Raw genomic sequence first — 27,959 nt, 5'->3', positions numbered from 1 at the left:
GCAGGGGTTCTAGTTTATCTCCATGAATGGTACTTGGTTGGAGTAGGAGTCTCTGGAAAGACCCTGGTGTTCAAATTTTCTCATTCTGTTGCTCTCCTTGTGGAGTTTCTGTCCTCTCCAGATCTTACTATTTCCCACTTCTTTCATAAGATTCCATGTACTCTGCCCAACAGTTGGCCATAAGTCTCAGCATCTGCTTTGATAGTCTGCAGGGCAGAGCCTTTTAGAGGGCCTCTGTGGCAGGTTCCTAACTTGTTTCCTGTTTTCTTCTTCTGATGTCCATCTTCTATGCCTTACAGGATAGGGATTAAGCATTTTAGTCAGGATCCTCCCTCTTGATTAGTTTCTTTAGATGTACAGATTTTAATAGGTTCATCCTATATTATATGTCTATATGAGTGAGTATATACCGTGTGCCAAGAATTTTTAAGTTGTTCCTTTCATCATATTTACATATATACTCTAAAGGTTTGCTGAATAATGGTGTTTCAATGTCTTTCCCACATTTCAACTGAATTATTTTTGGGCACTAAATCTAAACCTAACTCTTATCAATATTTGGAGGTTTTACTTATTTTGAATGTGTGGTTTTATTTTCTTAGTTAACAGTGTGTACACAGTCCCTTACACCAGGGTCATCATATTTGGGTCTCTAACAAAGTAATGAAAAACAGTAAATAGTACTAATAATGTTAACAACTAAACTGAAAATAACTGATTGCATTGTACAATGATCTCAGATGCTCTTTTCAGACAGGACATTTTATGATGAATTTTTTTTCATGAGGCACAAAATGCCTGCTAAGGTTAAGGCTTGTTTACAACATTCTCTTGAAAAGAAGGTTCAAGATGCATCCTGAAGTCATAACATCAAATGATGTACGGAGAGGACATAATCACCTTTGCAGATATGGTCTTCTAGGGATAAGTATGGTAGGATTCAAAGCTCAGGACACTTTCTGAGGATATGACTTCTCATAAAACCTAATGAAAAAAATGATTCTTCCCAGAAAATGAACATGTACATAAAACCAACTACATATAAAGCAGTTACAGAGTAAATGTCAGGAGAAGGACCAGGTTAAAAACTAACACCAAATAAGTATCTCTGTTGCTGTATCTGGAATTTCTACCTTATTTGGAATGCAGAGACAAGAAGACTGTTAACCCTTGTATTGAAGGAATTGCATCTGCATAAAGAAAAGCAATGTTTCGATTCTCCTGTTCTTTTTTTTCTCCTCCCCTTCCTCCTCCTTCCTTACCTCCTATATGTGAAGCAATTGTTCTACCTCTCAGTTGTATTCCTGCCTTCTGTACAAAACAGGCAGAAACAGATAGTCTTTGGATATAATGTAGCCAGATGCTAAATCTCACTAAAGCTTAAAGGAAGTAACTTGTTATGGGATAAATTAAAGAGAACACAGAGAAGGCAACAGGCATAGAGTAGGTTGTCCTAGTATCAGCAGTAACAGAACAAGATAAAAAGACTCCAGGAAGTTTTTTACAGATGGCACAATGGCTGGCATTAACAAATAAAATGCTACATGCTTCCATCCTTTAGGTGGGAATTCTGTATTACTATCAGATTATGAAGACTTTGTTAAAGGAATTTACTGTTTAAGAGGTTAATTGTCCTTGCACAGATAGTTACTGTGAATTAGGTACCCAATACTGTGCTAAGTCCTAAATACACAAAAATGATTGATGTAAACACTACTCTTTCTCTATAAGCTTACAGTCTTGTGGGGTAATCCACCATAAACAAACCCATAGACCATGCATAGAAATGTATACATCACATAAATTCCACTATGAAACCTAAAGGAAAGCAACAGGTACCTAACACCCCAGAAAGGATAAAGAACTTACATATTCAAAGGCTGAGAGGTGAGAACATTTTAGTTCAGTAGGGTAAATGAAAGAAGGTGAATTTATTTGCCATATACTGGGAAGAAGAAAGGAATGATAATGATAATAATAATAATAATAGATAAATGATAGCCATCCCTCTCTGCTGCTGCTGTTATTTTCATCCTTGCACCCTCTCATGTGCCTCTTGCCCTCTAGTGGTGACGGGAGGCAACTTCTCCATCATTTCTCTCTGGAACTGTTGTAGAGCTTGCAGGGCTGGTGGCTCCCAGGGAGAGCCCATGATGGGGAGGCTTGGGCAAGTGACTCCAGGAAGTGACCATGCTTCCTCAACATTGTTCCAGGTGGAACTCGGAACCCTGGTTGCCAGGTAACCAGACGCCAGCAGCAGCAACAGCTGCCTGTACAGACCAGCTGGTCCAGAGGAGCTGGAGAGATGAGTCTGTTCTGCATCCAGACTTCCAGGGTCTCAGGTCTCTTGGAAGTCAGCGGTGGTAGCCTGGGCCGCTGCTGGAGACATATGGTGCGCTCACTGACACGTTTCTGGCCTGTTCCCCACCGGGAGACCAAGGTAACCATGGCCGCTATGTGGTGGGGGAGCTTTCTGGTCCACTCCCACCCCCTATCCACCGTGGTCGCGGCCTGGGCAAGTGTTCCTGTTAGGTCACTGAGGAACACTTTTCAAGCCCGCTTCGGTGTAGGCAAAGGGGTCATTGGTGTCCCTCAGGGTTTGAACACTTCACGCCTCCCTCCTGCCCTGGTCCTTTCTCAGAGAGAAAGGAAGTGAGCCTTCCAGCATGGTATCCCCATTGCTCAGCAATGATGGCGTGAACTTCGTGGAGCAGATGATCCCCTATTTGCCCACCACTCTTTCTGGCCCTTTATCCAAAGTTTGCGACCACAGGAGTGGTTCTGGACCTGATCCTGAAAAGGCAGTTGAGTGGCTCCGCCAGGGATGCAGCCCTCAGACCTCCTCCTGCTGTTTCCTAGGGCCTGTACCCACACAGAACCGGGACGACTGAGTTGCAGCAGCCTAGGTGCCGGGCCTAGCCCTTTAAAGTGACATGTCCATACATGGTCGATTGGGACGGAGGTGGGGCTCTAGCAGGTGCCATTCACCTTCCCCAGGGAGTGTCACACACCACCCTTTCTCAAGCCCTGAGAGTCCTTTCCCTGATTGTGTAAAGGATTCTGGGCCCCATTTGCGGTGTTTGTTATGGATGGAGCCCCTAGCACCCCCAAACCCCACCCTGGGAAGATTCTAATAGTTTCTTCTAGATGTCTGGGTGGGTTGGGGACACGGGGCCTTAGGGGTAACACCCCTGTGGACTGTCACAGGTATAGATCCTTCAGGCGGAAAAGCAGACAAAGACATGAGTAGGCTTGGGGTGGAGGGGGAGGTGAGCAGGAAGGGGCGTTTGGGGCCAGGGTGGAGGGCCAATTTTGGCCAGGAGCCTCACCTTTGGGGTTCTCTCCCTAGGGACTGTCCCCACGACCTCACCTGCTAGTAGAGGACAGAGGTTTTCCACTGGGCTCCAGGGTTTTGAGCAGCAGAGTGAGAGACAAAAAAGGAAAGGTCCTGGGGGATACCAATGCCCTCCCCACAGTTCCAAAGAGAGGCCAGGCTCCCGACACCGTGTCCCTCTGCCCTGCTCTCACCCACAGTGCCATCTTCTCATTCTTGTCCCAGTGGCTGCAGAAATTTCCCCAGGATTTCTTTGGGGGCCCCCGGACCTGGCCATCGTGAGGCGGCTGCTGGACTATGCCAGGATCCATGTGCCCACTGCAGAGTTGGACTGCCAATCTGGGGAGATTCTCCGGGCAATGAATAAGCCCAGGATAAGCCGAAGCCCGAGAAGGAGGAGGAGGATTAGGAGGAGGATGAGGACCCGGGGGAGGGGCCTGGTGAGGCAGCAGCTGATTCCAACCCCGTTTCCCACAGGGGAAGTGTCCTGAAGCTGTGGCCAAGGAAGCAGAGGAGGAAGACTGTCAAATCGACTGTCCTGCAGGTAGGAGAGGGGACTGTGCCTTCCCTGGCATGGAGAGGCCATCTTGGGTTAGCTCACCCCATTCTGCGTGCCTTCAGGCTGCTCCCTTATCCCAGATGATGGCTCACCCCTTTTTTGCTCAGATCCAGGGCTACTTGGGACCTCAACTGCAGAGCTGCCCATGCAAGACACCTCGGTGGCACAGGAGAAACGGAGACTGGCTTTGGGGGCAGATGCTAAGCCCCAAGAGGATGCTGAGCTCTTGGATCCCATGGCTGCAGGATCCCCAGTCTTGCCAGAAGCTGGACCAGTGAAACCTCTGGCTTTAGTATCAGAGGATGCACAGGGCCTTGTGGACTTGGCTGATGAGCTACTGTTTCTCTCCACTGTAGTGCACTTGGGGGCACCCAATCCCCTGTCCTCACTGCCCGAGGTAGACATATAGTTGGTACAATTGCCGGCTGAGCTGCACCCTGCGCCTGCTCCCCTTAGAGAAAAGATTCCCTTAATTTTATATATTTTTAAATTGCTGTTTTTCACTCTTGTGTTATTGTTGTTGGTTTCATACTATTATTATTAAAAAGGTGTTGCTTACTCAACTTAAGTGATATATTCAGAGATGGGGCCTCCCCATCGGCCCACAGTGGGTGGCTTAGCCAAGGGGTATGGAGCCTGTTTTTGTCGAGAGTTTTCTGCGAGTTGGGCATGGGCATCCATTTATAGAAGATGCTGCCAGGTGTGTAGTTGGTGTGCAGGGGGTCTACTGGGATAGATTGAGCCCCAGAAAAAAAAGCCCAGCAGGGCCAGTGCTTGACAGCAGAATTTGGGGGCCACAGCTGGGCCAAGAGCTAGGCTCTGAGGACCAGGACCAGGAACAGTACCAGGACGCAGCTCTGCGGACACTATCCCTGAGGGGGAAAAAAAAACCTATAATTTGAGATACAAAGTACATTTGGGGGGATCATTTAAATACATGATATTTCTACATAGCCATGCCTGTTTTAGAACTCAGTTTTGGAGCTGGGCATGGTGGCACACACCTGTAATCCCAGCACTCAGGGAAGAAGAGACTTGAATTTGAGGCCAGCCAGGTCTACAAAGTAGATCTAGGACAGCCAAGACTACACAAGGAAATTTTGTCTAAAAAACAAACAAATAAATGAACGAACAAACACAAAAGAGAGCTAATTGTGTGGACCAAGCTGACCATAATCTCAGAAAGATTAGGTTGCCATGGACTCCCAGGTCTACGATGACAGGGATGCATCTCTGAGCAAAGCTAAGATATTTTTAATGACTTATTCTTGAATCAAGGAATGAAAGGATAAAATAAGATGTACACAGGTAACATTTTTTTTCTTTTAATGAACAGTAATAAGTCTTCAAATTCTACATTTATTTACAATTGCAAAATCATTTCTGATGTTGTAAGTGGGTTTTCTCCTTTGCTTTAATTTCATCCATTGAAAAATGTTTGAGTATGTATGTGCCATGAGAGGACAACTTATTGCTGTTTACTATCTGTTTATATCCCATATATGAGTTTTCAACATGAAACCCAAAGAGTGTTTTGGCCAGTGAAAAAACTGGCCCTTATTTAGGTTTAAAAATGATTTATGTATGCACTAGTGTGTGAATTCGTATATACAAAGGCCCAAGTATAGAAATATTAGAAAAATTCAATAGGTGTAATATTGACTACCTAGAAATTGAGCTCAAATCATCAGGCTTAGAAACAACCAACTATGCCCACTGAGACAATTCTCTGACATTCACTTGTAGATCTGAGACAGTGTTATGAGCAAGTCTTTACTCCTAAGAATGAACTAACACATTCCAAAAAAAATGACATTATATCATTTTAATTTGTACATAGTATTTATTATTATTATTATTATTATTATTATTATTTCATGTTTTTCCATCCTTATACGACAACAGGTTTATAATCTGGATAGAACACAATATTTTACTGATGTAATATTTCAATTAAGTTTATTTCAGTATCAGTGAACTTAGTGGGGAATGTCTGTGGTAAGCAAAACTGGCAACTTGACTTTGAACATCATATAACAATGACCAAAATAAACCCCATAAAGCTCTCACCAAGTCTTCACACATCTGTCATGGCCTAAGAACCCATACTAACATTGCACACACAACATGTTTTTTTTTTAATAAATATCATTGCTATTACATTATTTAGCACCCCTAGATAATTCTCTCAGAAGGCAGTACTTCAACAATAGGTGCCGTATAGTAACTAATGGGAACATGAAGAAGAATGGAAATTCAAACTATATACATACATACAGTCATACATTCATACACACTATTAAGCATTTTAACATTAACATTGGTAAAAACAGAACACATTGGGGGAACATCTTCCACCCTTGGACCTGTACTCAGATGGCTGACATATGATAATCAAGGTTTCAAATGCAGTTTTGCCTAATTACTGACAACCAAATCAGGCTTGAAAAAAAAATCTTAAAGGAATTTGTGAAAATGTAAAACAAAATCACCACACTTTCTCAGAGACCCTTCATTGAAAAGCATGATCACACTCTATCTGATATTAATAAGCAATGGATCACATAGATGATGGGAATCCCATTCTATACTTTGCAGCAGAAAAATACCTATCACCAAGTAGAAATGCATTAGATCAACTATAGCCACAGAAAGAATATCAGAAAGACCTAATAAGCTTCTGTGATTGGATTTGATATGCATACAGCAAACTTCAATACCTACACCAATGTTTCAAAATATAGAACACAAACCACAATTGGTGACCTCCTTCATTACATTATAAGTGAACATGGTAAATAATTTACTTCCTCCAAAGCTATGATGAAAAACAGATCAAAAATGTTTCTTTTCATGATTAGATTCTTAGGGTGTATAGATTTTAGTTTGTTTATCCTGTATTATATGTCTAATACCCACTTATGAGTGAGTATATACCCTGTGTGTCTTTATGCTCCTGGGATACCTCACTCAGGATGATCTTTTCTAGATTCCACCATTTGCCTGCCAATTTCATGATTTTCTTATTTTTAAATGCTGAGTAGTATTCCTTTGTGTAAATGTACCACAATTTCTGTAATTATTCCTCAACTGTGGGGCATCTGGGTTGTTTCCAGCTTCTGGTTATTACAAATAAAACAGCTACAGACATGGTTGAGGAAATGACCTTGTTGTATACTTCAGCATATTTTGGACATGTGCTGGATTTTGAGATAGCACTATTCCTAATTTTCTGAGAAAGTGCCAGATTGATTTCCAAAGTGGTTGTACAAGTTTACATTCCCACCAGCAGGGGAGGAGTGTTCCCCTTTCTGCACATCCTCTCCAGCATATGTTGTCACTTGAATATTTTATCTTATCCATTCTGATAGGTGTAATGAGAAATCTTGGTGTCATTTTGATTTGCATTTTCCTCTGATAACTAAGAAAGACTTTTGAGGGGACAGAAGTTCTACAAGGAGAGCAACAGATGAAAAAAATACTGGGCACAGGGGTCTTTTCTGAGACTGATACTCCAACTGAGGAACATGCATGGAAATAACCTAGAACCCCTACAACCCCTGTCCAGATGTAGTTCATGGCATCTCAGTCTCCAACTGAGATCAATAGTAATGTGAACAGGAACTGTCTCTGACCTGAACTCAGTGGCTGGCTCTTTGATCACCTCCCACTCAGGGGGGTGCAGCCTTATGGCCACAGAGTAAGATAATGCAGCCAGTCCTGATGAGACCTGATAGGCTATGGTCAAATAAAAGGGAAGGACAACCTCCCTATCAGTGGACTTGGGGGTGGGAATGGGAAGAAGTTTGGAAGGATGGTAAAAGAGAGGAAGAAGGATGGGGCTACAGTGTGGATACAATGTGAATAAGCTGTAATTTATAAAACCATTAATAAATTTTTAAAAAGTGAAAAAAAGTAAACTATCTTTCATTATTAGAATGCCTTTTTTTGTTTTGTTTACATCCCAGTACTTTTTTTGAAAGAGATTCTCTGTATGACCTTGACTGACTTGTCATGTTTTCTAGACCAGGCGGGCCTTGAAATAACACAGATCCATTTCCCTCTGCCAGTCATAGTGCTGGTATTAGAGGAATTTGCCAACAGTCTAGGCTTTGATTTTTTCTTTTAATTTACTATTTAATTTAATTTAATGTGTTTTAATTTTGAGGCATGGTGTCTCAGTGCATCATTGCCAGTCCAGGACTCTCTTTGTAAACCAAGATAACTTTGAACTCACATAGACCCACCTTCATCTGCCTCCAAAGTGCTGGGACTAAGGATGTGTGCCACCATGCCTGGCAAGACTTTCTTATAGCGTAGGCACACTATGTGATTTCAGACATATCTAGTCATGCAGGTGCAAAGGAACATGCTTTTTTAGACAAGGTTTCTCTCTGTAGCCATTCATGTCCTGGACTTGTTTTATGGACCAGGGTGACATTTAACTCACACAGCAGCTTGCTTGTGTCTCCTGTAGAGATGGGATTAGAGACATATGCCAAAATACCTGGCTCAGATTTTTTGTTTTAATCTATTTTTGTTTTGTTTTTAAGACCAGGTTTCATTGTGTAGGCCTGTCTATCCTGGACTCTCTATGCCAACCAGACAGATATTGAACTCACAGAGATTGGCCTGTGTCTGTCTCTCATGTGCCTTGATTAAAGGCTTGTGCAAGCACACCTGGCAGGACCTTAGGCTTTTAAGGATTTGTTTAAGGGAGGGATTCATATATCCAAATCTTTTTATAAGGCTTCTGAGTCAGTGGATGAGAGACCTCTGATTATTATTATCATTGTGTGTGTCTGTGGGTGCATAGATGTTAAATCAGTCATTGCTGCCTTTCTCACCGTCCTTCTCAGAGCAGAGTTTTTATTCTCATGACTAAGAAATTTTATTTTATAGTTTTAGAAAAATAACTCTTAGCCTTCCTGTGTGTGTGAGGGTGTGATATACCTTGGATCTTGATTCACAGATAGTGGTAGGTGTTAGGGATTGCACCTAGGTCAATCTGGAAGAGTAGACACTGCTTTAACCACTGTTCATTATGCAATTAAAATTGTATTAATCACAGTCAAACAAAATGATACAATTCATCAGATTGTGAAATTTTGGGGGGGAATAAAACTCAAAGAGATGCTCCTCCCACTGCCTGTTAAGAATGCTGGGACAAAAGGCGTGTGCCGCCTCATACATCTTTTAATATTAAAATATTTTAATATTTAAATATTAAAATTTTTATTTTAATATTTTAAAGAGAAATATTATCTGTGTCTGACTCCCTATGACGTAATTAAAGGAGACCCAGGGACTCCTGCTCCAGCTACCAGGGACTCGACCTTTTTTACTGTAGTAGCAGGAGCAGCAGAAGCAAAAACAGCAGCCAAGTGTGTTAACTTCTGGCACAGGGGGCGGGGCGGTGACATCACAAAGCTTCGGACCAATAGTGATGCCAGGGTCAGTATGGAGTGGCAGGGAGATTTCCATACACCCCGACCAGGGGAAAGGCTGTGTGGGCTCTGAGGAAGATGTTGACGTTGTGCCACAGTGGCCATGAGCAAGGTGAAGAGGCTTACTGGGCCTACTGCCAGGCTACTGGCCTAACCACCCGAGAGTTAAGCCCAGGAACGCCAACATGTGCAGGTGGGTACAGCACGCGGGGTGTTCTGGGATTTGTAGGCGGTACCCTGGCAACGGTGTATGCGGGAGAAAAGGAGAGAGGCCAATGCTTGACTGCAAGATATCCCGGTAGGCATCTCGCGGACCGGACGCCATTTTTGTAGTTCTCAGATGCAATCCCAGAAGTCCTTGCTCCGAAGCCATGTATGTAGTTCCCAGGCAGGTGGGCCTCTGCCGCAGTGCATCTTGGGACTGTTGTTACTTCACTGACCAGCAAGCACTCCCAAGTGGAAAACCAACGATAATGATCGGTCTGTGACTAGAAGCTTTGTGTTTACATACCCATGTCCGAGGCCAGGGAGATGGCGGGAAGTGGAAAGGGAGGTGGGGGAGGGGAGCCTCAGAGGCTCCAAGTCCTGAAGTCTCTGCTCTCTGCAGGGCAGATTCGGAATCAAAGCCGGAAGGGGTGGGACTTCCGCAATAGGTGCGCCAGTACCTTTGCGGGTTTTTCCAGGTCAGCATCCTTCCTATTCAAGCTCTTCGCCAGAATTCCGCATCCGAGGGGAGGTTGCGGGCGTTTCCCCGTCCACTGCTCGTATGCCTGCCCAGCAGCTCGTGCGTGGGGCCGACCACAGGCAGGGGGATGGCAGGAAGAGAGAGGCATAGGCCTCCTCTCCCACTCCAACTGCGTGCATCCTGGGGAAATGGGTTAACCCTTCCCATGACTGAGATTGTGCACGACCTTGTACTGGGCGCCCTCTGCTGGCCGACAGATGCTCGAGCAGACAGGTCAGTATAAATTACGCTTAGGGGGTTAGGCGCTGAACAGGTAAGTTGTACTGTACTTAGTGGTTAGGGTGCTGGGGACACAGTACATAAGGATCCTGCCACCAATATTGACCTCAAGGCATACACACATGGGCAAACAGAAAAAGGAGGAGGTGGAGGAGGAAGGAAGGAACATCAATCAATCTGTCGGGTTTTTTTTTTTTTTTTTTCAGAAAAACTCCCATCTATTTGAAACTTGGGTATTATTTGGTGTTGATTTGCTGAACTCAAACCAGACACAGGCAGATGTGCACATAGTCTCTAATTGTATAAATAAATGATGTTTTTCTGCATGGCAAATAAAATATTTTCAACTAGAAGGAAGGTGTGGAACACACCTTATATTTAGAGTCTATGGCAACGCAGCACATTATATTTAGAGTCTATAAATAAGAATGAGTTGATGAACTTTTTCAGAGAAAGCTTCTCATATTCAAAGATAAGAACCATCCCTTGCTTAAAGCATTTTTCTCAAGGCACCTATACCAACCCAGTACTCAGGAGATTCTTACTTCCATAAATTCTGAATTGACAATTTTAATTCCTCGCATCCTGCTTTGCTGTGTAGAAATTGTAAGCCATACCTAGCACATATTTCTATGAAGACTAATCCAGAAGAAATTGCTGTAATGACTAATTCTGAGCCCAGCTATTCTATCTGAAATGTAGTGTATGCAGTGGCATATACCGTCTGTAAAATGCTGTTGAAGAAACCTGAAATGGGATCTAAACAAGACAAAATCAAGGGTGGACTTCTACCATGCCAGGTAAGCCTCACTCAGAAGCAAGGGAAGCACCCGGATCTTACATTATTGGTAAGTTATTTACTGTGGTCAAGCCAATAAAACATTTTCATCTTATAATTAAAAGTATAAGTTAAAATGGAAAAGGGAACTATTACAATATATGCATATATGTCTATAGTCATCTTACATGATTTTGAGATTTCAAGCACGAATTTGAAGACATTAAATTTGAATATATTTCAAAAAGTGTTTTCCCATTGTGAGATAAAATTCTGTAAGTTGTAAGTGTAATCATTGCAAAAATATAGCAAGTTCAGTAACATTTTTTTTTTATAATTCATGGAATATGTCCAACACCATAAGATATAAACAAGGGGATCATATCCAAAGTAGCCATTTCACCAAAATTCCAATCTATATTTATGATACAAGACCATAAGAAGATCCCTTTGTGGACAATAAATACCCTGTCCTAGAGTCAACAGTAACTGAAAAGTAATTTGCTTTCAATTTTTAATTTAGTATATAGTATTATTTAGTATTAGTAAAGTAAGATGACGGTAAAACCAAAACTGCTTCCATTATGAAATTTTAGAATACAGAAAATGCTCTTGAGCCTGGGACATATCTCAATGTATTGGTGATAAATGTAATGTGAGGGTTTTCAACAAACAATATATAAACTTAGGACTCATTTACACTTAACAAGCCTTGGAGATCACCTTCAAATAGGGTATCATCAAGAATATTGTTGAGCAAGTCTCTTCAAGATCTCTTCATTCAGTCAATGATAGGTAAATGCAAGATGAACTCTGAATCTTTAGTGTACTATGTAAGTTAGTGTTATGGGAATAAGTAATATTTGACAAAGATATTGACATAGACTATAATCATGGCTTCTAGTCATAATATGTTCAGTAAGTTAGTATGTCTCTTGTTCAGATAACTGTATACCTATACAGAAGTTCTTTAATAACATGAGTTATTAATTAGTTATCACAGTATTAGGTTGAGTTATTAATTTTCAGAAGTTGACTTTTTGTTATCAAGATAATACTGGTGTCTTAACAAAATATAGAAGTGTTTCTTCCTTTTCCCTTCTGTGGAATCCTTTAAGGAGTATTGCAGTGAGTTCTTTGAGACTTTTGTAGAATCCATGCTGAATCTAAACCTATGCTTGCTTTCTTTTATTTTTTTTAATTGAAAGATTACTTTTTCTATTTTGGTTGTTATGTTTCTGTTTAAATAATCTACTTCATCTTGATTTAATCTTGTTAGATTTTATACATGTAGAAGTCTACCAATTTATATTTTACATTTGAATGTTTAGTTGAATGAAGAGTTAAAATATGAACCTATGTTTTCCTCAATGCATGCTGTATTGTCTGTTATATCAAAATTGATGCAGTTGACATGGAATTAATAGAGAGAAGGCAGGCATTTCCAGGAGCAGGATTTTTCTCACAGTCAGAACACTGATGTGCTAGTCTTTTGAGAGAAGAAGTGGAGAGTCTGTGCTGTAGTACTAGGGGCTGGAGATTTTAAGTGGCTTGATATGCTGGAGGACATATTGTGGGGTTTCAGTGTATAAATTTCTGGGCTTAGTTCTGCCTCTGAGGATTCATTTAGGAATTGTGAGTGCTGGCAGTTATTCTTGAGGGTGGGGTAGTTTTTAAGCAAGCATTTTCCAGCCTGATTTTTTTCTTTGTTATTGTTTCTAATGCTTTGCTCAAAAACTGTGTTTGTTTGTGTGTGTGTCTGTGTAATAACAATGAAAAATGACACCACAACTTTGCGAAAGAAAAATGAGGAGTGTATGAGAGTGTTTCAAAGGAGGAATGAGGGGGGTAATGATGAAAGTACATTATGCTTAAAATAACATTGTAATTGAAAAAAAATTAAAAAATAATAAAAACAACAAATAAATTCACTGTCATTGATGTATTAAACTTCTTTGAATGCAGCAAAAATTCTAATTGTTTTGTCTAAATATTTTGTCTAACAATCTTTGACACTTTGTTGTAGGATTGGGTCTCTTACTACTGAGGTTTTACTGAAAGATGTTTATAAATTCCCATTATTTTCGGTGTTTCCTTAGTTTTTTAAAATTGATTATCATTGGTTACGTTCATTTGTCTATTTAACTATAATTTAAATACAATCATTTAGAACATTTAGTTTTCTTATAAAAAGAAATGTTGTTCATCCTTGAAAACATACTTATAGTTAGCATTGTAAAAAATAAGCAGTTTATATTTCAAAATACATGTATATATCACACATGAAGTAACCTTTGATTTGAAGGTGAGTATGTGTGTGTGGGGGAGGGGTATGTGGGAAGGCCTGGAGGGAGAAAAAAAGGAAGGAAGAAATTTTGTGATGAAACTATAGACTCAAAATAATTCATAAATTTTAATATCCAGAAGTGAATACTGAGGGTGAAAAGACTGTGGCACATGAATTCAGGGTCAGAGACTAATATTTGTATCTTTCTGTATACCTAAACTTAGTTTGAGCATCTTGATGAGGAAGTCAAAAGTAGTTTTATTTAGGTATTAACCCCCAGTCTCCTTACTTAGAGCCTGGTGCTTTACCATTTGAGCCACTTAAGGCTTTTTGCTCTCCCACCAAAATTACTCTTTTCCTAATGTTGTTATTACTTAATAACAGGTGGTCTTAATTAGACTGACAAAGTTCTCCAGGCTTGTTTACTCAGACACTTTCTTCAGGCCACTATGAGCTGACTGGCCATCCTCTGTCCTCTTTCTGAGGACGGTTCCCAGGGCTGGTAGACATTTAGGGTCCCATTGCCCTCTGTGAATGAATGAGAAATGGAGAGAAAAGAGGTCTCAGGCATACACACTCACTGAAACAAATTTTTCAAACAAATTCCCATAAGCTTACATATGATGATGATGATCATGTTGGTTTTAGCTAGCATTCCCTCTGCATAAACTGCAGCAAATTCAGGCTGCCTTTGGGAGAACAGCTTCCTTGCCCACCTGTTATGGCTGGTTCCCACATACAATCACATAGACAAATGATCAGATATGTAAACCTGTACATATTTATGCACATATTCCATGGATGATGCAAAAGGAGCACCTTACAGGCAGCAACTGACATGCACTCATGTAACGTGTACAAAAACAGACATATTTCATGCAAACACATCAATACACATATTTACATAATTACAACTCATGGATGAAGTAACTTCCAGTGGGCTTCAGTCCTGCTTATGGTCTGGTCTTAGCTTTTTTATTTCTGAGACAAAGGAGTAAATTCATAGTCAAAAAGGTAATTGATTACAGATAAAAAGGAATTAAAAAATGTAACAGGTTACATGTATTTTCATTAAAACTAAACATTTTGTATTTGTGTATCCATTATAGTTCATGCGAGTTCAGAATGACAAAGGTTGACAAGGGTTGAAGGTTAACAGGATCCAAGAGATTACAAGAAGATATATGTCTGCTCAATTAGGACTGACCTGGCTACACATTCTCCAGCTATCTCTTAGTTTGTAGTGAGATCGGGACCAAAATATTATCTGTCTTTCATTCCAAGATACAAAGTGAATTTAGACTGACAGTATTTTATGCCATAAGCTGACAAGGCATAAGGAATTACAGTGAAACAATTTGTATATATTGACGTCAAGTTTTGTATTTAATTTAGTCATTTCTTGGTTGCCCCATTATAATTTGCATTTTTGGAAGAGTAAACTTGCCTATATTTTAACTGTATACAAGAGTGAATGGAGCTATTCCTAGACTGAGATTATCTGAAGCCACAATCTATCTCAAGCCCTTCTCTTAGTGAGGCTTATGGAGAACCACAGAAGTATTTATTGCAGCCATAAAAATGTAAAATTGTTTTAGAAGTTCTAAGCAAGTTAACTTCTAAATTTGTTTGAATCAAATCAGGAATTAGATAATCAGGAATTAATTCATCTGAATAGCAGCGCATCTTCCTAAAGATCCCATGAGAATGTTATTCAATCAGAATGGGTAAAAACACAGAAAGTGAGTGTTCATGCCAAGCCTGAATTTTTTTAAATAAATTTTATTTAATTAATTACACTTTATTCACTTTGTATCCTCCCATAAGTCCCTCCCTCCTCCCCTCCCAGTCCCACCCTCCCTCCTTCTTCACCCATACCCCTCCCCAAGTCCACTGATAGGGGAGGTCCTCCTCTCCTTCCTTCTGATCTTAGTCTATCAGATCACATCAGGAGTGGCTGCATTGTCAACTTCTGTGGCCTGGTAAGGATGCTTCCCCCTCAGGGGGAGGTGATCAAAGTGCAGGCCAATCAGATTATGTCAGAGGCAGTCCCTCTTCACATTACTATGTAACCCACGTGGACACTAAACTGCCCTGGGCTACATCTGTGCAGGGGTTCTAGGTTATCTCCATGCCTGGTACTTGGAGTATAAGTCTCTGGGGAGACCCCTGTGTTCAAATTTTCTGGTTCTGTTGCTCTCCTTGTGGGGTTCCTGTCCTCTCCAGGTCTTACTATTTCCCACTTCTTACATAAGATTCCATGCACTCTTCCCAACAGTTGGCTATAAGTCTCAGCATCTGCTTTGATAGTCTGCAGGGCAGAGCCTTTCAGAGGCCCCCTGTGGCAGGTTTCTAGGTTGTTTCATGTTTTCTTCTTCTGACGTCCATCCTCTTTGCCTTTCAGGATGGGGATTGGGCATTTTAGTCAGGACCCTCTCTCTTAATTAGTTTCTTTAGATGTACAGATTTTAGTAGGTTTATCCTATGTTATAAGTATATACGAGTGAATATATACCAGGTGTATCTTTCTACTTCTGGGACAGCTCATTCAGGATGATCCTTTCCAAGTCCCACCATTTACCTGCAAATTTCATGATTTCCTTATTTTTCATTGCACAGTAATACTCCATTGTGTAGCAATACCACAATTTCTGCATCCATTCTTCAGTTGAGGGGCATCTGGGCTGTTTTCAGCTTTTGGCTATTACAAATAAAGCTGCTACAAACATGGTTGAGCAAATGTCCTTTTTGTGTACTTGAACCTCTTTTGGCTATATGCCCAGGAGTGGTATAGCTGGATCTTGAGGAATCGCTATTCCTAGTTGTCTGAGAAAGTGCCAGATTGATTTCCAGAGTGGTTGTACAAGTTTACATTCCCACGAGCAGTGGAGAAGGGTTCCCCTTTCTCCACAACCTCTCCAGCATGTGTTGTCACTTTAGTTTTTCATCTTTGCCATTCTGATGGGTGTAAGATGAAATCTCAGGGTCATTTTGATTTGCATTTTCCTAATGGCTAATGACGTTGAACATTTCTTTAAGTGTTTCTCTGCCATTTGATATTCCTCTACAGAGAATTCTCTGTTTAGCTCTGTTCCCCATTTTTTAATTGGATTACTTGGTTTGCTGCTTTTCAGCTTATTTAGTTATTTATATATACTGGATATTAGCCCTCTGTCATATAAAGGGTTGGTGAAGATTCTTTCCCAATCTGTCTCCTAACATGACCTTGCCTCTCCACTCAACTCCCATTTTTCCTCATAGTTGAACCAACTGCGTTGATTGTTCCTGGTACTTGAGGATGGCATAGGAGGTTCTGATTGGGCTTTCAGTCATTTACAGGCTGTTACAATGGATAATAAAGTTAGATCTGCCCCTTTTAGTCTTGTCTCTGGTGTTTGATTCCCAGGATTCTGCGTGGCTTTGTTGCCACTCATTCCAGTTCCCTATGGTCCCTGATTTCCAAATTTATGTAAGTACTGGCAATCAGGACTTGTTATTTGCAAGACCAGCAAGACTGCTTCACTGCTGAGCCAAATCTCATGCCCTATGTTGCCTATTTTTGATCAACATTTACATTGATGATGCTTTCATCTGTTATTTGTAACTGTTTAAATATAGATTTCATTTTAGGAAGATCATATCAATGTTACAATTTAAAGTGAGGCACTTCAAGTTTCTAGAAGATATGTACATAACTACAGGGAATGAATAGCTCTGTGTAGAAACTTGAGCAAAGAGCTGTCAGTTCTTTCTATCTATTGTTTGTTTGATTAATTTTTGGAGAGTATTCTGTGCCCCTGACTGTTCTGGAACTCATTGCATAGACCAGGCTACCATCCAGCTCTATGAGATATACCTGCCTCTGCCTCCTGAGGGTTGTTGGAATTAAAGGCATGATAAAATACACCCAGCTTGCCTACTGTTTTTATATTTAGGAACTGTTCATACAATTTCTCTGAGGTGGGGTAAGCACAGTTGATCTGTTTACTTGTCTCCCCCTCTTTATGTCTGTTAAGTAACATTTATCTTACAAGGCTACATGTTTTTTATTTTTTATTTTTATTAATTACAGTTTATTCACTTTATATCCCCCTTGTAGTTCTCTCCCTCCCACCTTCCCTCCCAATCCTACCGTCCCTCCCTCTTCCCCTACCAGTACCCCTCCCCCAATCCACTGATAAAGGAGATCCTCCTCCCATTCCCTTTGATCCTAGTCTATAAGGACTCATCAGGATTGGCTGCATTGTCTTCCTCTGTGGCCTGATAAAGCTAGGTGTGGGGAACAAACCTGCAGGGTAAGCACTCAGGAGGCAGAGGTAGGGGGATCATGTTTCCAAAACTTTTTAAAGAATTATTTATTATTTATACAACATTCTGCCTGCACATTAGATCTCAGTATAGATGGTTGTGAGATACCATGTGGTTGCTGGAAATTGAACTCATAACCTTTGGAAGGATAGCGAGTAGTGCCCTTAACCTCGGAGCCACCACTTCAGCCTCATCCAAGAACATTAAGAAGGAATTTAAGGTATTAATTTGTTCGTGATCTTTTCTTTCCTTCTTTCTTCTAATTTATTGATTTATTGGTTTATTTATTCATTTATTTTACAGTGTTCTGCCTGCATGTACCACTGCAAGCCATACGAGGGCATGAGATCTTACTATAGATGGTTGTGAGCCACCATGTGGTTACTGGGAATTAAACTTAGGACCTTTACAAGAACAGCCAATGCTCTTAACATCTGAGCTACCTCTCTAGCCCTGGTCCCACTTTTCTTTACTTCATGTTACTTAAATTTTCTAAAATATAAATGAATGTGTTATGAACATCTGTAGAATGAGGCATTGTTTTTCAAGGAAGAAAATGAAAAGATTATTAACAAATGTCTTAATGATTCTTTACTATGGTCACACATAAGTTTGAATACTGTCGAGTATATCTCAACAGTTTATGTCACCATGTGGTGAATGAAATTTATCATTGTGTTTTCAGGATGTTTCTTACTCATGACCACTGGGAGGCTGTATGCTGCCTTAGCTGAGCTAACTGGATGGGTGAGTAAATTGCACCTTTTCATGGGGAGGTGGGGAGGCCAGCCTTGGACTTGTGATCCTCCTGTGTCAGCCTTCTGAATGCTGGGGTTCAAAGCTTGGGCCGCTAAAATGAGAATACTGAAGCAGATGGTTCATTTATCTGTTTGCGAGGATTATCACCTTTTAAGAATTCCAAACTTGGTATGTTTAATGTATCTCACACATTTAATAAGATATTAAAATGTATCGATGTCAGGCAACCCCGAATCAACTGTAATTCCAACTTTAAGGGATCCACTATCCTCTTCTATCATCCATGGACACACACACATACACACACACACACACATGTGTCTTTTAAAAAGTAAATGTGCAATCACAACTAGAAAAGCACACTTTGAAGCAATGTGCAACTGAGAAGCACCGTGATGATATGACCTTGACGTGCAGAACATTTCCTCAAGTGTTTCACACAATTCATCTTCAGTAGAAGGATCTTAAATGTTCTCTATACAAAATAAAAATAGAACCCTGTGTCTCCCCCTAGCCCTTGCCATGGGTCTTCTGTAGTTTCTCCTGCCATCTTTGACTTCTTTCATTTTCAACCCATTAAGAATTTCTTGTAATGGAGATTTAAAAATTGAAATAAAATGAAGATTTAAATCTTTCTTCCATCCACTATTTTTTTCTATAAACTACTGTGAGCCTTCCTTGTGAAAGGAACCCTGCAAACTGCCAGCAGGTGTGGCTCTGATGTTTGGTTTATTATTATTATTATTATTATTATTATTATTATTATTATTGACTTCTTTAGACAGGGTTTTTCTGTGTAGCCCTGGCTGTCTTGGACTTGCTGTGAAGGCCAGGCTGGCCTCAAAGTCAAAGATATCCTCCTGCCTTTTCCTCTCCAGTGCTGGGATTAAAAGTATGCCACCATGCTTGGCAGGATGTTCTTATAGCTCGGTTGAAGTCATACTATGTAACTTAGGACATGTCCAGACATGTGAGTGTGAAGAGCTGGCAGGGGTGCAAACCCTTGTTTTTGGAGACAGGGTTTCTCTGTGTGACCTTGTGTGTCCTGGACTCACTTTGCAAACCTGGATGATTTGAAACTGACACCTGCCTCTGCTTGCCCCACTGATGGTCACAGGTGTGTGATGCCATACCTGGCTTTTTTTTATAATCTTTAAAATGATTTATAATTTCTGTGTATGTGTCTGCCTTCCTGAGACCAGCCCTGTTTTGACTAGGAGAGTTGGCACTCACTAAAAGAAAGGAGTCAAGTCCACTTACCCTAAGCACGAGGTACTCTACTCTCAACTGCTGAGTCACTGAGGGTGGGGGCCAAAGCTATAGCTTGTAATAAAAAGATCCTCGTGTGTTCTGCAACAGCTTGACTCCTGGTGATCTTTTGTGGTCTCACAAACTGGGCACAACAGAGGCAGTCCCATGAAAGATTTATACTTTCAGAACAGCCATAAATGCTCTTTAGTTAGACCTTAGAATAAAGGGTTATGGGAAAGCATAGAGAACTCAGCTATGGGCCTCCAGTGCCATCAGGTGAAATTCTTAACATCAGGCTTGGCAGAGGCTTGTGTTCTAGTTACCATGATCTTAAAGGTATTCTTAGTCCTAGTACACTAGGTCCAACAAAGAGGCTAGCAGGGAATGACTAATAGGTACTAAAGATGGCCCAAGACAAATTGTTATTAGACTCTGGACACACAAACATCTCCACATCACTTCAGTTCTGCTCAGCCAGTCAGATTCTATTGACACCACTCCTCTGTGGAAGTGCTCATTCCCATAATGTGGTGAGCAGTCAGGTTCAGGGTGTGCAAATCTGTCAACATGGGAGAGACCTTCCCACCAAACTCCACAGAGAACAAGTCGAATCCAAGCACAAATGAGGACAGACAGGCGACTGATACCAGCAAACATGTCAGTGTTTCTGAATTATAGCAATGTCCACACACACACATATAGCAATATTCTCTCTCTGTCTCTGTCTGTCTGTCTCTGTCTCTCTGTCTCCCTTTCTTTCTCTCTCTCTCTCAAACATATACACCCCAATTAACTCATGAACAGAGCCTCAGAGAGGCTTGCTGGGTGACACAGATGACTGTGCTGTGGTGGCCAATGAAGAATAAATAGTAGAGGAAGCAGTAGCAGTAGACAATCAAGAGATGGCTTAGAATTCTGGGATTGCCCTTGACAATGGCCAGGACAAGCTTAATACTTCACAAATTGACCCAAAACCACAGCAGTGATAGCAAAGAAGCACAGAGATGCATCAAACCCATGACCAGAAAACCCTAAATGGCAGACCAGATTATTAGTTTGGGGAGGTGGATTTATGTCACAGGCACACACTTTCATATTTCATAAGGAGGAAATTGTCAGGCTCCAATCTTCCAGAAATCAATAATACCGCTGAGGTGTCTAATGTTATTAATAAAAAGAACAAAGAAAATTCATGAGGGAAACGTGGGTGCAGAGATACAGATATTCGCTCACACAGAAATACCATGAAAGCATGAAACCAGAAGCCATATGCATACAAAAGAACTGAATATATATTGTAGCCTTGACAACTCACAAATATGCCCTTGAGTTATTTCTCTTGCCATCTGTTGCTGCTCATGGGGCTAACCAGTTGGTCTGGTTTGTGGCCCCTTGAAGAAAACTAACTTTAAAATTTATTATTATTATTATTATTATTATTATTTAAAGAGGTAGTGAGTGTTCTATTTGGAGGGAAGGGAACTTTATTGATGATCCATGGTACATTTCTTATTTTCTTTGAAAATTTATTATTTGTAGAGTATTCTGTCTGCATACCAGAAAAAAAGAGCCAGATCTCACTATAGATGGTTGTGAGCCACCACGAGGGTGCTGGAAATCGAACTCCAGCTCTTTGGAAGAGAAGCCTGCACTCTTAAGCTCTGTGACGTCTCTCCAGCCCCATCGTTTATTATTATTTTATTTTTTAAATTTTTATTGATGCATTTTACATCCCTGTCATAGACTCCTCCCTCCTCTCCTCCTGGTCCTACTCTCCCTGTTTCCCCTATGATCCCTCACCTGGCTCTTCAGAGAAGGGGATCACCCCTACCTTATGCCCACCATATCAAGTTGCATCAGGACTCAGTGCATCCTCTTCCCCTGTGGCATGGCAAGGTAGCCACAACAGGAGAATGTGATAGAAAGCTAGCTTGTGGGTCAGGGTGCATTCATATGTGTGTTGGTCCTGCTGTGTTTACAAGGCCTTGTTACCCTCCTGTCCTTCATGCTCTTTGGTGTTTACACTCTGCACAGAGTTCCTTGAGCCCTTAGGGGAGGAAATTCCTGGAGACATCTCATTTAGAGTGGAATGGTCCAAGGCCTCTCACTGTCTGAGAATCAACTGGATGTGGGTCTCTGTATTTGTTCCTATCTGCTGCAGGAAGAAGTATTCTATGATGGCTGAGTAAGGCATCGATCTGTGATTATGGCTGTGCTCCTTTAGCACATTTCTCTGATGTCCCTGGCCTGTGTAGATGCAGGCTCCTGGCCACCCAAGCCATGTTGGATCAAGGTTCCTTTTCATGGAGTGGGCCTCCTGAAACACTAACCAAATATTAATTGGTCACTTCCATGAAATTTGTTCCACAAGCACACCAGCAAATCTTGTAGGCAAGTTACCATTGGAGAGTGAAAAGTTTATGGCTGGATTGGTGTGTATATTCCTCTTTAGGTGGACTATGGTGAATGTTAAGGGAAACACGAGCACCCACAGCATGCATGCCATGTCTTCAATGTCTTATGTATTGTTGAAAAAGCAGGCACTTGAGAATAACTATAAAGTTATGCTCCAAGAATCTGACACTTGGTGGAAATTAAACTTTCAGGAGTTAGCATGGCTCCTCTTCATTTTCCTAGTTCCTCCTGTATCATGTTATTTTCAGGTATTTCAGACCGAACAAAAAAACATCTTTTCAGGCTGGAAATGGACTGTAGTTTTCAGGTTAGATGGCAGTAGCATAAAATTTGGTCAGTCGTGAACTATACTTATCTGTGTGCATTATTGAAAATATCTAGACTGCAACATGTTTATATTCATGAATGGACTTACATGTATTATAGGGATTTTATGTAGATAATTCACAGTATGATTGCTTAAAACTCTTTCAAAAATTTACTATTATTTCACCCACTTCCTTCTTTTATATTTATTCTCCTTCATAATTAGAGTACCTCCCTTGGTTTATCCCAATCGGATCAATTGTATCTGCCATTGTATTGCTTACCCACCATGCCTTCTTGTTTCTATAGTTATTCCATGATCAATACTCACAAATCAACATTTGGAGCTAGATGCCCCAGAGTAGAGAATGACATATATTTGTCTTCTGGATATGGGTTACCTAAATTATTTTTTTTTACTTACATCTATTTATATGTATGATATTTATCATGATAAACATGTTTATGAGTTTTCATTTCCTATCTATTGTGGACAGAATAGCAATGAAGGTGACTGAGCAAGTACTTGTAGAGTGGGATGTCAAGTCATTTTTACGTATGTCAAAGAAAAGAGAGCAGAGTCAGGCAGCAGATTTATAATTTCTGTTTAGAAAATTCTCTACTTTGATTTCTGGAATGGCTCAACCTGTTTAAAAGACACACCACAGAGGGTTTGGGGATTTAGCTCAGTGGTAGAGCACTTGCCTAGCAAGCACAAGGTCCTGGGTTCAGTCCTCATCTCTGGAAAAAAAAAGACACACCACGGACCCCTTTCCAGAAATTGATTTTCATGCCTCGTCTATAGAAAAATCTCAGATATCACCGAAAGCCCTGTATACTCCACAAAATAACAAAGAAAACAAGTATTTGTTCATGTACTATTTATCTCAATTACTATCATGTAATTACATTTTGAATATGTATATTGTCCAAAAATTAATAAAAAACATGCATAACTTACTAAAATGTGTTTTCAGCAGCAGCTTCTATTCTAAAATAGAATGTCTGTGATTGTTCTACAAAGTGAGGGGCTCTTATTCTGTTTAAATATACATTTAAGAAAAAAGTTACTTAAAAGTTACTTTAAGTTACTTAAAAAAGTTACCTTAAGTTACTTAAAAAAGTTACTTAAAAGTTACTTAAAATAATTTAATTTTAGTATACTAATAGGTTTTATTAGTAAAAAGAAAACTAATATATCAAAATGTTCATTTTTTATTTTTAATACATCTCAAAGAGTTTTTATCAGCTCTTAAGAGAATAATGTAGCACTTAGGGAAGAAGATGCACCCTTGCATCCCTGCACTAGAGGCCAATATGGAGAAGACCTCCACAGCCATGACAGCTTTGCCTTTGGTGCTCTGGTAGACAGGGATGAAGATGACCCAGACACTGAGGAAGACCAGCATGCTGAATGTCAGGAACTTGGCCTCATTGAATGTGTCAGGCAGGTTCCTTACCAGGAAAGCCACAGTGAAGCTGCCTAAGGCCAGGGTCCCTAAGTAAGCCAGCACACAGTAGAAAGCAGTAACTGAGCCCTTGTTGCATAAAATGATGACATGAGCATGTACAGAGTGTTCATCTGTGTCAATATAAGGAGGTGAGGTTCCCAGCCAGACTCCAGAGAGAATAAATTGGATCAGGACACAGATGGGGATGACAGCATTATAGACGCCTGAGACAAACAACCTTCTCATTGTTCTTCCTGGTTTCATGACCCTAAAGGCCAGAATTACAGTTATAGTTTTTGCCAAAATGGTGGAAATAGCCAAGGTGAACACAAGTGCAAATGTTATTTGTTGCAGTATGCAGGAGGTTGTGTTCAGGCGGCCAATGAAGAGAAAGGAGCAGAGGAAGCAGAAGAGGATGGAGATGAGCAGGGTGTAGCTGAGAGGCCTTAACAATGGCAGATTCTCGGTGTTTGAGAAAGATTCCCCAAACTGCAATTGTGCTGACAGATAAGCACATAGCTATGCATGCCAGCGCGATGCCCAGAGGATCCTCAAAGGAAAGAAATGTCACTGCCTTGGGCAGACAGTAGTTTCTCTCTGGGTTTGGGTACTCTTGACTTGGGCAAGGGATGCACTCCCGCTGATCTGTATGGAGAAATTGGATCAACATTTCACCTTATATAAATATCTATTTGTTGCACATTTAATTCATTAAAGTGCTTTCCAGTGATGTGTGTGTTCTGGTATATTCTTCTTCCTGTTACTACCAAGTACACGAACTCTTTATAATTCTCATTTCTACTGTTTATCTTGTTTAATTAAAAATAAGCTTTCTTCTCAGCAGCTTATCACTGTTTCTCAAGGGCAGTGAAATCTATTTTACTCATATTCAGATAAAGTAATACTGTCAAGTGAGCCTTCAAATCTGTTTTTACACTTTGAGTTTCTAAGTATGTGTACAGTGTATTTTGGTGATATCAATGTATAAAAATACACTTCCTTGTTACCATCATCATGGGTTCTTCTCATTTTTCTTGTTACTCACTGTTTCAGTGGATATTTGTTATCCCACTCCTATAATTTTTCTAAGGTAACATGGGAATAAGTTAGGTCTCACCTCCATGACCTATGGAACAGTTCTGATTTGGTGATAAATAAACATCAACAAACTCCAGCTATAATTTCAGACCAATCATTACCTATCTCAGCTGTGGAAGTTGCAAATAAATTTCTATAATCTTTGACATCCTTTGACTCAGGACAGGACTCTTTGTCTTTCATTATTAATTCCAGAATAATCCTGGGAATTGTTCTAACTTTCACTCTTGTTCTTCCAGTAATATTCTGAAGACTGAAAAATGACCTGCATGTCATAAATACCATAAGTCTACAAAAATGTTAAATCAGAAAGGGGGAATGACACAGCCATATTCAATGAAATTGTTGAGAGTCATGAAGCCAGTACAGTTGCCTGGTGCTATTGCAGCAAAGATGCGCAGATTGTTACAATCATTGTTCTTCTATTTCTAACTTCTGTTTTTTTTTTGTTTGTTTGTTTGTTTTTTCAATGCAGTTTATTCAGGAACATTGAACAATCCTCGGACCCCGGGGAAAGCCAGCCCACAGCTTAAATAGCCTCTGGGTAGCCTACCCAGGCGTGCCACGGGGGCAATGCAGATAGGTCCACATACATGGAAGCAAGCCAGATCCTCGGCCTTAGCCAAATGTGGAGTTGTTCGTGACAGAGAGCACTCACCATCGGGAAGGTGGAAGGCGGAAACCAGCTCCATCTCTAAGGCATAGCATTCCGCAGCTCTCTACAGTTCCCCCTTTTTGTTTTAGACGCATCAGGCAAGAGTAGAGGTCTGATCTCTGATATTAGAAATAATTGTGTTTTGCATTACTGGGGAATTTCTGCACTATGATTCAATTTCTTTTTTTTTCTACAGAAAAATGTCTGAGTCTTTTTTTTTAATTAGGCATTTTAAATTACTTATAGTTTCTTCACATTGTATCTTAGCTGTAGCACCCTTGTTCATTCCCTCCACATCTTCCCATGCTCATCTCCTCTCATGCCCCTCTCCAAGTCTTCTGATAGGGAGGTCCTCCTCCTGTTCCCTCTGATCCTAGCCTATCAGTTCTCATCAGGACTGGCTGCATTTTAAGTGGACCAGGGACTGCCTCTGACATTAACTCAGTGGCTGGCTCTTTGATCACCTCCCCTTAACAGGGAGCAGCCTTACTAGGCCATAGAGGGAGACAATGCAGCCAGCCGTGATGAGACCTGAGCCTTATGAAAATACTAAACTTAACTTTATCTATCCACTGTTTAAAAATCTTTGTGACCTGGAGATTGTTAAGCAGAGTTAAGCAGAGAGAGAGCTGAGGCCATTATTTCAGGAGTTTTCTTGGGGTATATGAATTTCTAAACAGTATATTGGTGCAGGGTAAACAGAGGCAATGTGACTACCCTGAGAGGCCTGGAGATTCATGTATAGGTTTAAGATCTTTTATTATAGGCTTAGAGCTTCCTGAAAATGTAGTTTAAAGATACAAGGTCACAGAGAGCACACTCCTGACCAAATAAAACTCAGTAAATAAGATAAATTGACTTAAATAAACCTTTTCTACTTTGTAGCATAGATGGTGATCCATAGATAGAGTGAAGGGAGCTATTTATTTGTATTTGCTATGCATAAAGAGATCAGTTAAAGTGTTTTCTGTTTCTCTGGACTACACTCATACTGCAAACAATGGGAGCCTGAAAGCAGGCTTTCACATATTAAATGTGTTTTCTTTGAAGGAGACATTCTTTAGATTGTTTAAAGTAGAGTTATAGGGCCAATAATGATAATCAAATATATTCCGTGTGTACTGCTTAAATTGTAACTGAGCTTTTATCCCTGCATAATTAAAAAACATCAAACACCCATTCTCTACCACTTGTATAATCATTAATCTGTGTTTGTACTGTGAAACTTGTATAAACAAGAAGAGCCTTGTCAACAATAAGTCAGAGCCAAAGAAAGGTCTGAATTTTAGAAGTCAGCTGCTAGATTCCTCTGACCACTTCAGCTGATGAATCCTCTCTCTCTCTCTGTCTCTCTCTCATTGCTGACTCCTCATCTGCTCTCTGTAACACCCTGCAGACAAAGACCTCTCCTTTCCATGCTCAGGATTGCCCCACAGAAAGGCTCCTAGCACAAGCTCACAGAGAATGAACTCCCAACAATAGAGCATGCATAGGGCAGATCTGGGCTCTCTACACATATACAACAGTTGTGCAGCTTGGTCTTTATGGGGACACCTAACAGCAAGACCAAAGCTATCTTTGATTCTTTTGTCTCCTAATTGGACTGCCTTGTGTAGCCTCAATGACAGAAGTTGTGCCTAATCTTATTGCAACTCTATATGCCAAGGTTGGTTGATATCCATGGGAGACTTCTTTTTTTGAAAAGAAAGGGAGTAGAGGCACATTGGGTTGGGAGGTGAGGTGAAAGAGAGGGTCTGGGAGGAGAGGTGTGAGCAGATGCTACGATAGTACACACACAAATTAATTAATAATATAATAAAAAGAAATAACATTATAATAGAAATGAATGAAACAGAAATAAAGAAAACAATACATAGAATTAACCAAAGGAAGAGCTGGCTCTTTCTGAAGATAAAGAAAATTGACAGACTCACATCTCAAATAAATTAAGGAAAAAATAGAATACTCAAATTAACAAAATAAGGAATTACAGAAAAACATTCCTACAGAAAGCAACAAAATTGAGAATAATCTAAGGAAATATTTTTAAAACACTATATTCCAGTAAGCTTAAAAAATGTACATGAGATGGATGTTTTAGCTTTGCCCAAGCAACCATTATTCAAAGATGAATTCAAAAATAAGTCAACAACCTAAATGGACCTAAACACACCCATAAAGAAATTCAAAAGGTCACAAAATGTTCCCACCACAACAGAAAGGAAGAATGAAAGATCAAAAAAAAAAAAAAGAAAGAAGACTCTAAGATGGTGGAGACCAGTGTGCACTGTATCTGAGGGACAGAGATTCAGAGACTCTGAGACCAGTGTATGGACAAGTGGTTAGA

The 27,959-nt window shown here is 40.4% G+C and overlaps 1 long non-coding RNA gene and 1 pseudogene across 1 annotated transcript; one reads left to right on the top strand and one right to left on the bottom strand.

Annotated features, from left to right (window-relative positions):
- Positions 1 to 27,959, bottom strand: part of LOC110543619 (zinc finger protein with KRAB and SCAN domains 7-like) — a 262,089-nt pseudogene that overhangs the window by 23,702 nt on the left and 210,428 nt on the right.
- On the top strand, positions 10,038 to 26,791 carry LOC132650877 (uncharacterized). The gene is made up of 4 exons (XR_009588952.1): positions 10,038 to 10,298; positions 11,007 to 11,104; positions 18,363 to 18,424; positions 25,433 to 26,791. It is a non-coding gene; the product is annotated as an uncharacterized LOC132650877 (long non-coding RNA).

This window comes from Meriones unguiculatus, assembly GCF_030254825.1.
Source record: "Meriones unguiculatus strain TT.TT164.6M chromosome 13 unlocalized genomic scaffold, Bangor_MerUng_6.1 Chr13_unordered_Scaffold_34, whole genome shotgun sequence".
Lineage (NCBI taxonomy): Eukaryota > Metazoa > Chordata > Mammalia > Rodentia > Muridae > Meriones > Meriones unguiculatus.
This window is presented reverse-complemented; position numbering and strand designations above follow the sequence as displayed.